Raw genomic sequence first — 13,465 nt, forward strand, 5'->3', positions numbered from 1 at the left:
TGGCAATCTGTTCCTGGCATTTTCCAAAAGTTGATGATCATGTTCCGCAGCTTCCTCCTTACTTTCCTTGGTGTGTTATTTTCAGAGCCGTGTGCCAGCTTTTGTGTTGCAGGACATGGGGAGCAACCAGATGCTCAGTGTTGGCTGCTTTGGCACTGGGCTGCTGCCCTTCCTTTTTTTTTTTTAAGGGCTTTATTTCTTTCTTCCTTTCTCTTTTAAAGATTTGTTTATTTATGTATTTGTTGTATGTGGGTGTTTTGTCTGCATGTACATCTGCATCTCAGAAGGGAGTATCAGATCCCAGGTGACCACAGTTATAGATGGTTGTGAGCAGCCATGTGGTTGCTGGGAATTGAACTCAGGACCTCTGGAAGAGCAGCTAGTGCCCTTAACTGCTGAGTCATCTCTCTAGCTCATCAAAGCGCTTTCTAACAACATATTGCATATAATTTTCTATAAACACTGAAAAGTTTGGGAATTCTGCTAGCTCTTTTGAGACCCAGTGACCAATGCACAATAGTGTTTGTCAGTCCAGGAATATCCTTTTTTTCTTCTTTTTTTAAAAAAGTAACCATGTTGAGAACAGACAGCTTTATGTCCACAGTGTATATTGAACAGACCTGTGCTTCCTCTCTCAGAGTCTCCTTGGTTTCTACCAAGAATATCTCTTAGTCAATCACGTGTTCTGCTTTGAGTCAAGATGCTTTGCTTCATGAAAAAAATGTATTTGTTGTTCCCATCACTGATCTGGAATATATAACCTTTGAGATTGTCACCCAGGAAATCAGCAGCAATATCTGTGGCCATTTGCTTCTCATAGAAAGCATTTCTATCAAAAATAAAGTTTGCTGTAGGCAGACTTTTCTGTCCTGTCAGCCTGTTCCCAAATAACCACGCAGAGACTTATCAATTTTAAATGCTCAGCAAATAGCTCAGGCTTATTACTAGTTAACGATTACATTTTAAATCAACTCGTATTTCTTATCTATACTCTGCTATGTGGTTCAGGACCTTTGCTCAGTGCGGCAAGTTTATCTCCTGCTTCGTCTGCATCTCCTTGTGACTCCCCGGACTCCTCCTCTTCTTTTTCACGCTCACTTTTTGTCTGCCAGTCCTGCCTAACCTCTACCTGTCCAACTATTGGCCAGTCAACTTTATTAAACCAATCACAGTGACATGTGACATATACTCAAACAATGTAAAGGAATATTCCACAGTTTGCATTCATTGTCTATTTCAGTAAGTTTCTGACCACCAGTGGCTGGGAGACAGATAGGGAAAAGAGGCCTGATTTCCACTCTGTGACTCCCTTTTGAAGTAAGGCAACACCACACCCCTCAGCCTCTTGGCAGCCCATTGCTCAGTGCTCAACCAACACAGCAACCTACAGCAAGGCTGGAGGAACACTGCCAAGCTGGAAGACCTTATGCCTTAGGAGTCCAGGCTTCAACCAGCCATGGCAGAGTATACCTTTAATCCCAGAACTCATGAGGCAGGGGCATGTTGGTAGAGGCGGCTTGTTCATTTCTTGACTGCCCAGAACCTGAAATAATCACTCAGAAACTATATTATTTGCAATATTGTTTGGCCAATAGCTTGAGTGTATTGCTAGCTAGCCCTTACATTTAGAATTAACCCATTTCCATTAATTTATATTTTACCACGAGGTTTGTGGCCTACCAGCAAAGTTCCAGTTGACAGCTTGTGTCTTTCCCCTTTGGTGGCTCCATGGCGTCTCCTGACTTTGCCTTCTTTCTCCCAGCATTCAGTTTAGTTTATCCCACCTAGCTCTATTCTACCCTATCACAGGCCAAGCCAGCTTCTTTATTGATTTACCAATAAAAGCAACACATATACAGAAGTACTTATTACACAATTTCCCCTTTTCTTTTTGCATATTAAAATTACATATAACAAAACAGGTATCAAGCAAGAATTACAGTTACAATACTTATATTTACTTTATCTTTTATCATAACTAAGAAAAACTACAATTATAACTATCTATTCTTCAACTCCATCAAAGACTCCAGAAGGATATAATATTACCTAAATAAACAAGAAGTACATTGTAAGCAACTTCCAATACTCTAGAGTTGACAGAGACATCTTGCTGCCTGGACAGTTACTCAAAGTTCTTCTGTAACATTGGAGCATCCGTCTTCAGCCTACAGGTCCATAGTATCCAGCAGACTTTTCTATGAAGCAGGGACTTTCAAAGACAATTTTGCCTATATTGGTAGTTTGTCAGTAACTTCCTTTTGTGTCCTGCAGAATGTCTTGTAGACTCTTTCATTAAGCATGAACCCCTAGGGACTTTCTCATCTTTAAACAAGTTCAGCAGTCATCTCTGTGTGTCCTCCATGTCTAGTTCATACAGCACAACATCAAGCAGTCCAGGCAAAAGCAGTTTCTTGCCAAAATGGCTAACAAACTCCATAAGGAGCCTCTTTGATGCCCATCATCCTCTTGAAGTATATTGGTGCTACCAGGAGCAGAAGTGTCTCATGTCAACAGAACCCTAAGTTATTTAAATGTCATATTCTGCAGCTCTTTGAAGTGGTTGAAGATCTATGCAGAATACAATCTCTATGTATCTAAAGAACCTGATTAGTCTAACTGTAAGTGTGATAAACATGGATGACTATTGACCTAAAATTTTTAATACCTATATAGCTTAAAGACTAAGATTTCATATTAGAATATCAATCAATCTTTAAACAACTGTGTAAAAGATTAGGACAATGACCTCAAAATGTAAACAATGTATTAGTATCTTGATCAGAGGTCAAAATATACAGTGCAATATAATACATATATCCTAAAATTGTATCACTATACAAAATGTCTTAAGCAGAGGCAGAAACATGCATGCATACAATATGACAAAATAGCTTTGCTTGGTGTACAAATAATATTATAGACAAAAACAGGAGCATATTCAATGTAATTTGAATTTGTATCAATTTACAAGAATCTATACCAATGTAAATTGCCTATAAATAATAGCTCACTCTAATACTCACTATTATTATTAGTGTGAGTAAGCTCACACTAATCTAATCTATTCCGGCCAATTTCCCTTCTTTTTTTTTTCAAAGAGATCCCTGAGCCTACATAATTTCCACCCTAACCCCCAACCCTATACCAATTATAATCAGCCTCTAATTGATGTCCCTACCCCTGAGGACAAACTTTGTTGAGAGAGGGGATGTCGTCTTCTAGAATTACTTCCAGCTGTCATGGGGGCCATGTTCTTTCTATGGGATCCCGTGAGAATAAAATGATGGTTATACCAGGGGCATTCTCTCTGTGAGTTCAGGGCCAGCTTAGTCTAGACTTTAGAGATTTCCAAGGGTAATCTTTAATCTTATACAGTTTTCCTTTGATTTGGAATTTTAGATCAATTTTCTGCAAAAGAGGCAGCTCGCGGCAGAAGTCAGAAGTCTCGTTTCAAACGCTGCGCACAGGTGATCGATTGTAATGGCCTGCTGAGTTCAGAAGAGGGATTGATACCTGAACAGCAATGTCTGCTAAGGCGACAGGGGTGGGTGAGTGATCTCTGGTGTTGGGTCTTGGGATCTCTGATCTCTGCTTTTTAGATCTGTGGTGAATCTAAAAGAAAAGGCCCCCCAAAGGGAGTGGTACTATTAGGAGGTGTGGCCTTGTTGGAGGAAGTATGTCATTGTGGGGGCAGACCTTGAGGTCTCTTTTCTCAAGCTTCCCTCAGTGTGACAGTCAGTCGACTTCCTGTTGCCTGCAAGGTGTAGCACTCTCAGCTCCAGCACCACGCCTGCCTGCGCATGGCCACGATCATAAGGGACCAAACCACTGCAACTGTAATGCAGTCACCCCAATTAAGTGCTCTCCTTTATAAGAGTTGTCATGGTCATGGTGTCTCTTCACAGCAATACAAACCCAAACTAAGACAAGATCTGAAGGTTGGCTCTTGACGTTTCTCTTATAGAATTGTTTCCTCTTGCTCTTCAATAGCTCACATCTCTATCATGTAGGAGCATTAGAGGAGCAGGGAGTCCTTACGAAGAGCCCTGGGCACAAACGCATTTTGTCTACTGTGAATGTGAGCCATGCAGAGATTCCCAGAGTCTGGTGACTCAAGGGTGTGTAAGAAAGTTGGGGTTGGGTCCCACTAAGCTAAGGATAGACAGCCTGGAGAACTCACCTGGGACTGTGTACTGACCCACTGGGGAAATAAAAAGCTCCTGGAAAATGGGTGGTGTGTGATAAAATGTATTTAGCTTTACCCCCATTCTGGCACACATCTCCCATAACCCTTGGCATTTCTTCCAGGGTAGGAATGGGTAATTCAGGGTGGGCTCCAAGCAGCCTAGGGGTGGTGAAAAACCAGTGCAACAAAGGGGTGGAGCTACCAGTCCCACCCCGACACCTGGAGCTGAGGGGAGGACTGAGCTATTAAAAGTCTGGAGGTAAGACATCTCAGAGACATCAGTGCAGACCTGGAGGGGCCCGTGAGGGTGGGGAGTGGCGTGTCCTTCTTGCCCCACACCCTGCTACTAGCTCTTCCTGAGTTGTGTCCTTTCTAGTGTACCAGCAACTGTAAGTACACTTTCTAGGGTTCTGTGAGTCATGCTAGTGAATTACACCCCGGGATGGGCTTGTGGGAATCTGGCAGAGGTGTGGCTGGGCTGAAGTGAGCAGTCTGTAGGACCCAGGCCTGAGCCTATGGAGTCTGATGCTCACCTTGGGAGCCCGGGTTGGAATCACATGACTTGTGGGACACCTGGCTGGCCCTAGGGGTTGTGGAATGGGTGTCAGGTGGCACCAGCTGTGGCCCTCCACTGGTACTTGCTGAATGAACAAAGGAAAATGGCCAGTGTGAATTAGGTACCACACTCCCTGCCAGGGCTCACTTTCGCTCGGTCAGGAAGTTCCTCTGGAGGGGTCTGCGCCTCAGCTGGGCTTGGGCCTGGTACACCTGTGAGCAATCACTCCACACTTTCAGAGCTTCCGCATGTCACTCGGTGGGATCACAGTTTCCAGCAATCCTCACTTACTAACAGGCAAGTTCCCACTACGTGTCAGGCCCTGCCATGGGAGGCAGTGGTGAGGTAAATGGCAACCCCCCATAGGCTGCATTTTGCAGCAGGCTCAGAGAGGTTGATTGCCTTTTTACAAAGTCACAGAGCCAGAAGAATGAGACTCAATCTAAGTCCGGCCCAATAGACATTATTGCTTGTACTCTTACCTGCTGGGCAAGGCTGTGCCTGAGCCTTGATAGTGGATAAATCCCGTGACTTACCTTGCTGAGCAATTTAGAGACTTCTAGGTCAGTCACACAAGTCCCCCTCTTTTGACCTTCTACCCCTTCCCCTCTTCTGTGGTATGCAGAACTTCTAAGGAGCCTGGTGGGGTTCCTGAGGGATATCCCAAGGGTCATAATGCATATCGTGCACAAAACCCTGTGTTCAGCAAATTGCTGAGACCAAGACCCTCTCTGGTTACCTGCCACATCTGAAGTATGTTCTGTGGGCTGCCAAGCAAAGCAGAGAATAATACTGCTGAGAATTTAGCCATATGTAGAAAAAGCACCTTTCCTGGCAGGCACTGCTGAGTGGAACCAGACAGAACAAAGCAGGAACCCTCACCAAGCTGGCTACTCTCTGGCCTGGGTGGGTCTCCTGAACCCAGAGCCACCTTGTCAAGACTGTCACCTGGCCAAGGTCACTGGCCGCTGGAGAGGCGGCTCTAGAGTTTCTATGCCCTGGGTTGGAACTTAACACGGGGATCTGCCTGCTGGTAGGTTCTGTGGATGGCGCAGGGGCTTTGTGAAACAGATGCTAACACAGAGAGTGGGGTGTGCTAACACAGAGAGTGGGGTGTGCTAACACAAGAGTGGGGTGTGCTAACACAGAGAGTGGGGTGTGCTAACACAGAGGAGAGTGGGGTGTGCTGACACAGAGAGTGGGGTGCGCTAACACAGAGAGTGGTGTGTGCTAACACAGAGAGTGGGGTGCGCTGACACAGAGAATGGGGTGCGCTGACACAGAGAGTGGGGTTTGCTAACACAGAGAGTGGGGTGTGCTAACACAGAGGAGAGTGGGGTGTGCTGACACAGAGAGTGGGGTGCGCTAACACAGAGAGTGGGGTGCGCTGACACAGAGAGTGGGGTGTGCTAACACAGAGAGTGGGGTGTGCTAACACAGAGAGTGGGGTGTGCTAACACAGAGAGTGGGGTGTGCTAACACAGAGAGTGGGGTGTGCTGACACAGAGAGTGGGGTGTGCTAACACAGAGAGTGGGGTGCGCTGACACAGAGAGTGGGGTGTGCTGACACAGAGAGTGGGGTGTGCTAACACAGAGAGTGGGGTTTGCTAACACAGAGAGTGGGGTTTGCTAACACAGAGAGTGGGGTGTGCTAACACAGAGAGTGGGGTGTGCTAACACAGAGAGTGGGGTGTGCTAACACAGAGAGTGGGGTGCGCTGACACAGAGAGTGGGGTTTGCTAACACAGAGAGTGGGGTTTGCTAACACAGAGAGTGGGGTGTGCTAACACAGAGAGTGGGGTGTGCTAACACAGAGAGTGGGGTTTGCTAACACAGAGAGTGGGGTGTGCTAACACAGAGAGTGGGGTGTGCTAACACAGAGAGTGGGGTGTGCTAACACAGAGAGTGGGGTGTGCTAACACAGAGGAGAGTGGGGTGTGCTAACACAGAGAGTGGGGTGCGCTGACACAGAGAGTGGGGTGCGCTGACACAGAGGAGAGTGGGGTGTGCTAACACAGAGAGTGGGGTGTGCTAACACAGAGAGTGGGGTGTGCTAACACAGAGAGTGGGGTGTGCTAACACAGAGAGTGGGGTGTGCTAACACAGAGAGTGGGGTGTGCTAACACAGAGAGTGGGGTGTGCTAACACAGAGAGTGGGGTTTGCTAACACAGAGAGTGGGGTGTGCTAACACAGAGAGTGGGGTGCGCTGACACAGAGGAGAGTGGGGTTTGCTAACACAGAGAGTGGGGTTTGCTAACACAGAGAGTGGGGTGTGCTAACACAGAGAGTGGGGTGCGCTGACACAGAGAGTGGGGTGTGCTGACACAGAGAGTGGGGTGTGCTGACACAGAGAGTGGGGTGTGCTAACACAGAGAGTGGGGTGCGCTGACACAGAGAGTGGGGTGTGCTAACACAGAGAGTGGGGTGTGCTGATACAGAGAGTGGGGTGTGCTGACACAGAGAGTGGGGTGTGCTAACACAGAGAGTGGGGTGTGCTAACACAGAGAGTGGGGTGTGCTAACACAGAGAGTGGGGTGTGCTGACACAGAGAGTGGGGTGTGCTGACACAGAGGAGAGTGGGGTGTGCTAACACAGAGAGTGGGGTGTGCTAACACAGAGAGTGGGGTGTGCTGACACAGAGAGTGGGGTGTGCTAACACAGAGAGTGGGGTGTGCTGACACAGAGAGTGGGGTGTGCTAACACAGAGAGTGGGGTGTGCTGACACAGAGAGTGGGGTGTGCTAACACAGAGAGTGGGGTGTGCTGACACAGAGAGTGGGGTGTGCTAACACAGAGAGTGGGGTGTGCTGACACAGAGAGTGGGGTGTGCTGACACAGAGAGTGGGGTGTGCTGACACAGAGAGTGGGGTGTGCTGACACAGAGAGTGGGGTGTGCTGACACAGAGAGTGGGGTGTGCTAACACAGAGAGTGGGGTGTGCTAACACAGAGAGTGGGGTGTGCTGACACAGAGAGTGGGGTGTGCTAACACAGAGAGTGGGGTGTGCTGACACAGAGAGTGGGGTGTGCTGACACAGAGAGTGGGGTGTGCTGACACAGAGAGTGGGGTGTGCTGACACAGAGAGTGGGGTGTGCTAACACAGAGAGTGGGGTGTGCTGACACAGAGAGTGGGGTGTGCTGACACAGAGAGTGGGGTGTGCTGACACAGAGAGTGGGGTGTGCTGATACAGAGAGTGGGGTGTGCTGACACAGAGGAGAGTGGGGTGTGCTAACACAGAGAGTGGGGTGTGCTGACACAGAGAGTGGGGTGCGCTAACACAGAGAGTGGGGTGTGCTAACACAGAGAGTGGGGTGTGCTAACACAGAGAGTGGGGTGTGCTAACACAGAGAGTGGGGTGTGCTAACACAGAGAGTGGGGTGTGCTAACACAGAGGAGAGTGGGGTGTGCTAACACAGAGAGTGGGGTGTGCTAACACAGAGAGTGGGGTGTGCTGACACAGAGAGTGGGGTGTGCTGACACAGAGAGTGGGGTGTGCTAACACAGAGGAGAGTGGGGTGTGCTAACACAGAGAGTGGGGTGTGCTGACACAGAGAGTGGGGTGCGCTAACACAGAGAGTGGGGTGTGCTAACACAGAGAGTGGGGTGTGCTAACACAGAGAGTGGGGTGTGCTAACACAGAGAGTGGGGTGTGCTAACACAGACAGTGGGGTGTGCTAACACAGAGAGTGGGGTGTGCTGACACAGAGAGTGGGGTGCGCTAACACAGAGAGTGGGGTGTGCTAACACAGAGAGTGGGGTGTGCTAACACAGAGAGTGGGGTGTGCTAACACAGAGAGTGGGGTGTGCTAACACAGACAGTGGGGTGTGCTAACACAGAGAGTGGGGTGTGCTAACACAGAGGAGAGTGGGGTGTGCTAACACAGAGAGTGGGGTGTGCTGACACAGAGAGTGGGGTGCGCTAACACAGAGAGTGGGGTGTGCTAACACAGAGAGTGGGGTGTGCTAACACAGAGAGTGGGGTGCGCTAACACAGAGAGTGGGGTGTGCTAACACAGAGAGTGGGGTGTGCTAACACAGAGAGTGGGGTGTGCTAACACAGAGAGTGGGGTGTGCTGACACAGAGAGTGGGGTGTGCTAACACAGAGGAGAGTGGTGTGCTGACACAGAGAGTGGGGTGTGCTGACACAGAGAGTGGGGTGTGCTAACACAGAGGAGAGTGGTGTGCTGACACAGAGAGTGGGGTGTGCTGACACAGAGAGTGGGGTGTGCTAACACAGAGAGTGGGGTGTGCTAACACAGAGAGTGGGGTGTGCTAACACAGAGAGTGGGGTGTGCTAACACAGAGAGTGGGGTTTGCTGACACAGAGAGTGGGGTGTGCTGACACAGAGAGTGGGGTGTGCTAACACAGAGAGTGGGGTGTGCTAACACAGAGAGTGGGGTGTGCTGACACAGAGAGTGGGGTGTGCTGACACAGAGGAGAGTGGTGTGCTAACACAGAGAGTGGGGTGTGCTGACACAGAGGAGAGTGGTGTGCTAACACAGAGAGTGGGGTGTGCTAACACAGAGAGTGGGGTGTGCTAACACAGAGAGTGGGGTGCGCTGACACAGAGAGTGGGGTGTGCTAACACAGAGAGTGGGGTGTGCTAACACAGAGGAGAGTGGGGTGTGCTAACACAGAGAGTGGGGTGTGCTGACACAGAGAGTGGGTGTGGTAACACAGAGGAGAGTGGGGTGTGCTAACACAGAGAGTGGGGTGTGCTGACACAGAGAGTGGGGTGTGCTAACACAGAGAGTGGGGTGTGCTAACACAGAGAGTGGGGTGTGCTAACACAGAGAGTGGGGTGTGCTGACACAGAGAGTGGGGTGTGCTAACACAGAGAGTGGGGTGTGCTGACACAGAGAGTGGGGTGTGCTAACACAGAGAGTGGGGTGTGCTAACACAGAGGAGAGTGGGGTGTGCTAACACAGAGAGTGGGGTGTGCTGACACAGAGAGTGGGTGTGGTAACACAGAGGAGAGTGGTGTGCTAACACAGAGAGTGGGGTGTTTTGACACAGAGAGTGGGGTGTGCTAACACAGAGAGTGGGGTGTGCTAACACAGAGAGTGGGGTGTGCTAACACAGAGAGTGGGGTGTGCTAACACAGAGAGTGGGGTGTGCTGACACAGAGAGTGGGGTGTGCTAACACAGAGGAGAGTGGGGTGTGCTAACACAGAGAGTGGGGTGTGCTGACACAGAGAGTGGGGTGTGCTAACACAGAGAGTGGGGTGTGCTAACACAGAGAGTGGGGTGTGCTAACACAGAGAGTGGGGTGTGCTGACACAGAGAGTGGGGTGTGCTAACACAGAGAGTGGGGTGTGCTAACACAGAGAGTGGGGTGTGCTAACACAGAGAGTGGGGTGTGCTGACACAGAGAGTGGGGTGTGCTAACACAGAGAGTGGGGTGTGCTAACACAGAGAGTGGGGTGTGCTAACACAGAGAGTGGGGTGTGCTAACACAGAGAGTGGGGTGTGCTAACACAGAGGAGAGTGGGGTGTGCTAACACAGAGAGTGGGGTGTGCTAACACAGAGGAGAGTGGGGTGTGCTAACACAGAGGAGAGTGGGGTGTGCTAACACAGAGAGTGGGGTGTGCTGACACAGAGAGTGGGGTGTGCTGACACAGAGAGTGGGTGTGGTAACACAGAGGAGAGTGGTGTGCTGACACAGAGAGTGGGGTGTGCTAACACAGAGAGTGGGGTGTGCTAACACAGAGAGTGGGGTGTGCTAACACAGAGAGTGGGATGTGCTGACACAGAGAGTGGGGTGTGCTGACACAGAGAGTGGGTGTGGTAACACAGAGGAGAGTGGTGTGCTGACACAGAGAGTGGGGTGTGCTAACACAGAGAGTGGGGTGTTGTGGTAGCATAGGCCTGCATTTGTCCCATCACTTGAAGGCTGAGGCAGGGTGCTCATGCGTTGTGGGATATTTGCATACTGTGTGAATACAGCTATTGCTGTGATTGGTGTAATAAAAAGCTGAATGGCCAATAGCTAGGCAGGAGGCATAGATGGGACTTCCAGACACACATAGAGAGAGAACCCTGAGGAAGAAAGACGCAGTCACCAGTGAGACACAGAGAGGAAACAGGAGGTGCAAGATGGAAGAGAGGTAATCCCACGTGACAGAATGTAGATTAATATAAGTGGATTAATTTAAGCTATAAGAGTTAGTTGAGACAAGACTAAGCTAAAGGCCAATCTTTCATAATTAATAAGTTTCTGTGTCATTATTGTGAGCTGGTGACTGATGAAAAAGCTTGCTACAATCATGAGTTTAAGGCTGGACTGGGCTACATAGCAAGGAGCAAGAGTCTGTAAAAATAAAAAAAAAGCCATAGAGAACTTGGGGTGACTTTGACTTCACCTTACTGGGGATGGTAACCTTCATATCTGCCTTGGTGAGGACTGTTAAGTCTATATGAGAAAAAAATCAGAGTGCCCCTTGGACTGTCCTGCTGGCCATGAGCTCAAAGTCTCGCAGTATCTGGGCAAATATGCTAGGTGTCACCAGGAGACGACAAGAGGAGACCCATGACTTCCGTCCGTAGAGATTACAGGCCAGCAGAGTGATGGACACTTGAGCGGGGTCCCAGTGACAAAGGCAGCTCTGAGAGGCCATAGGAGGCTTCCTCTGGGTAGGGAAAACAGGGAAACACTCTCTTGGGGAGGTTGCTTCAAGACTTGAGACATGAGGAGAGCTCAGAAGCCAGGGCTGTATAATGGGCAGGAACAGCTGGACATCCACCCGCAGGAAAACAAACCTGGACCAGATCAAACGCCCTTCCCAAACAGGAATGCAAAATGGACTGTAGATCTGGTGTAAACCACAAAATTATATCATTCCTGGAAGACAACAGGGCATGCAGGCGACCCTGAGTTAGGCCTTGACTTCTCAGACAACTTGGAAAGAAAGGATGATCTATGAAAGAAAGACTGGGTAAGCTAAGATCATGCCATTTAGAAACCTCAGCGGGGAAAGACAGTGCCAAAAGATGAGCCCCAGATGGAGGGGGAATATTTGCCCAAGACTTGCCTGCTAAGTGTTATCCAAAACATTCAAGGAACTCTTGAAACTCAACAGTAAGTAAACATGCAATCCAGTGAAAACAGGGGCAGACATTGACACCATCAAAGATGGGCAGATGGTATGACCAGGGGCGGTGGCGCACACCTTTAACCCCAGCACTCAGGAGGTGAAGGCAGTCGGAGCTTATGAGTTCGGGGACATCCTGGTCTACAAATTGAGTTTCAGGACAGGCAGGGCTGTTACACAGAGAAATCCTGTTTCGGAAAACAAAACAAATCTCAGATGGGGAAAGAGCTCATTAAAAGATATTCTTGGAAACTCCCATCATGTGTCCTGGGGAAATGTAAACAAGATAGCCGTGAGCTGCCAATGTGAACCCGTGGGAATGGCTAAACCCCAAACATGATACCACCAAATGCTAGCATAGCTGTGGAACATGGGACTACCATGCATTGCTGGAGAGGTGAAGCCACAGCACTCGGGAAGACATGGGGTGGTATCCCACAAAACACACCTGCTCTCCCCTGCGCGCCAGCTGTTGCCTTCTTTGGTGTTTGTCCAAAGTAGTTGAAAACGTATGTCCGTACCAAAGCCTGCACGTGGACGCTCATAGCCGTTTCACTCATAACTGCTCCCACTTGGTGCTATGGGAGGAGCAACCTTCCTTCAGTAGGCGTGAAAATAAATTCCAGAGAGGTGGAATGTAGCTTGGAATGTTACTTGGTGTTAAAGAAAAAAAAGACACGAGTCTCCGAAACACAGAAAGACTCGGAGGAAACTTAAATGCACACCACCAAGAGAAGGCACATGGTATGCTGCCAAGAATGAGGTTCCTGAAAAAGCGGGACCAGGGAAAGGATGAGTGGCTACCAGGGACTGAGACAGGCATGGCTAAGTGAGGCGGAGACGTTTTAGGACAGTGAAATGCCGCTGGACTATGCTGATGAATGCATGCTATAAATTTGTTCAAATCTGTGGATAGATAACACGCAGAAGGAGCACCCATATATGATATATGGTCACACTGTGCCGGTGTAGACCCACTGCTGGTAATGGATGTACCTCTCTGCCGGAGATGTTGCTAATGGAAGAGGGTGTGCATCTTGGGGCAGGGGACGTGGGACATCTATGTGGTTTCTATATACTGCTGTGAGACTAGAACTTCTCTAAGCATTTGAAAACAATGGGAAAGTCACGAAGGTAAGGGAGGGAGGAGCTACCTAGACAACGCCATTGCAAAGGCCCAGTAGCAAGGGGGAAGCCTGCTTCCAAGGACCTGAGACAGGTTGGGCAGCCAAATGCAGAGCGACAAGACCTTAGAGGCGATGCTAAAGGTCTGGTTTGGAGCTGAGTCTTCTGGGGCTTTTTAGGACAAGTTCAGAGTTTTGTCTTTCACTCAAGGTAGTGAAAATGAGAAACATTTTTAGCCAAGAGCTGACTTAATTGATGCTTAAAATCTTTATTGTTCAGATTCATTTACTTTATGTGTATGAATGTTGGCCTGCACGTGTTTATATGTACCATATGGATGCCTGGGTCAGAAGATATCAGAATAGGAAACTGGAATTATGGATAGTTATGGACCACCATGTGGGTCCTGGGAACCCCCAATCCTAGTCTTTTTCTAGAGTAACAAATACTCCAAACTGCTGAACCATCTCTCTGGCCCCATGATTGGTATATTAGTAAAGC

General features: G+C 48.9%; 1 long non-coding RNA gene across 3 annotated transcripts in view; it reads left to right on the forward strand.

Moving 5' to 3' along the window:
* Positions 1 to 13,465, forward strand: part of LOC142852929 (uncharacterized) — a 110,740-nt gene that overhangs the window by 48,340 nt on the left and 48,935 nt on the right. For all 3 annotated transcript variants that reach the window (XR_012911025.1, XR_012911027.1, XR_012911026.1), the window contains exon 2: positions 3,403 to 3,551. This is a non-coding gene — a long non-coding RNA (uncharacterized LOC142852929). The remainder of the gene's footprint in view (positions 1 to 3,402; positions 3,552 to 13,465) is intronic.

This window comes from Microtus pennsylvanicus, chromosome 6 (genome assembly GCF_037038515.1).
Source record: "Microtus pennsylvanicus isolate mMicPen1 chromosome 6, mMicPen1.hap1, whole genome shotgun sequence".
Lineage (NCBI taxonomy): Eukaryota > Metazoa > Chordata > Mammalia > Rodentia > Cricetidae > Microtus > Microtus pennsylvanicus.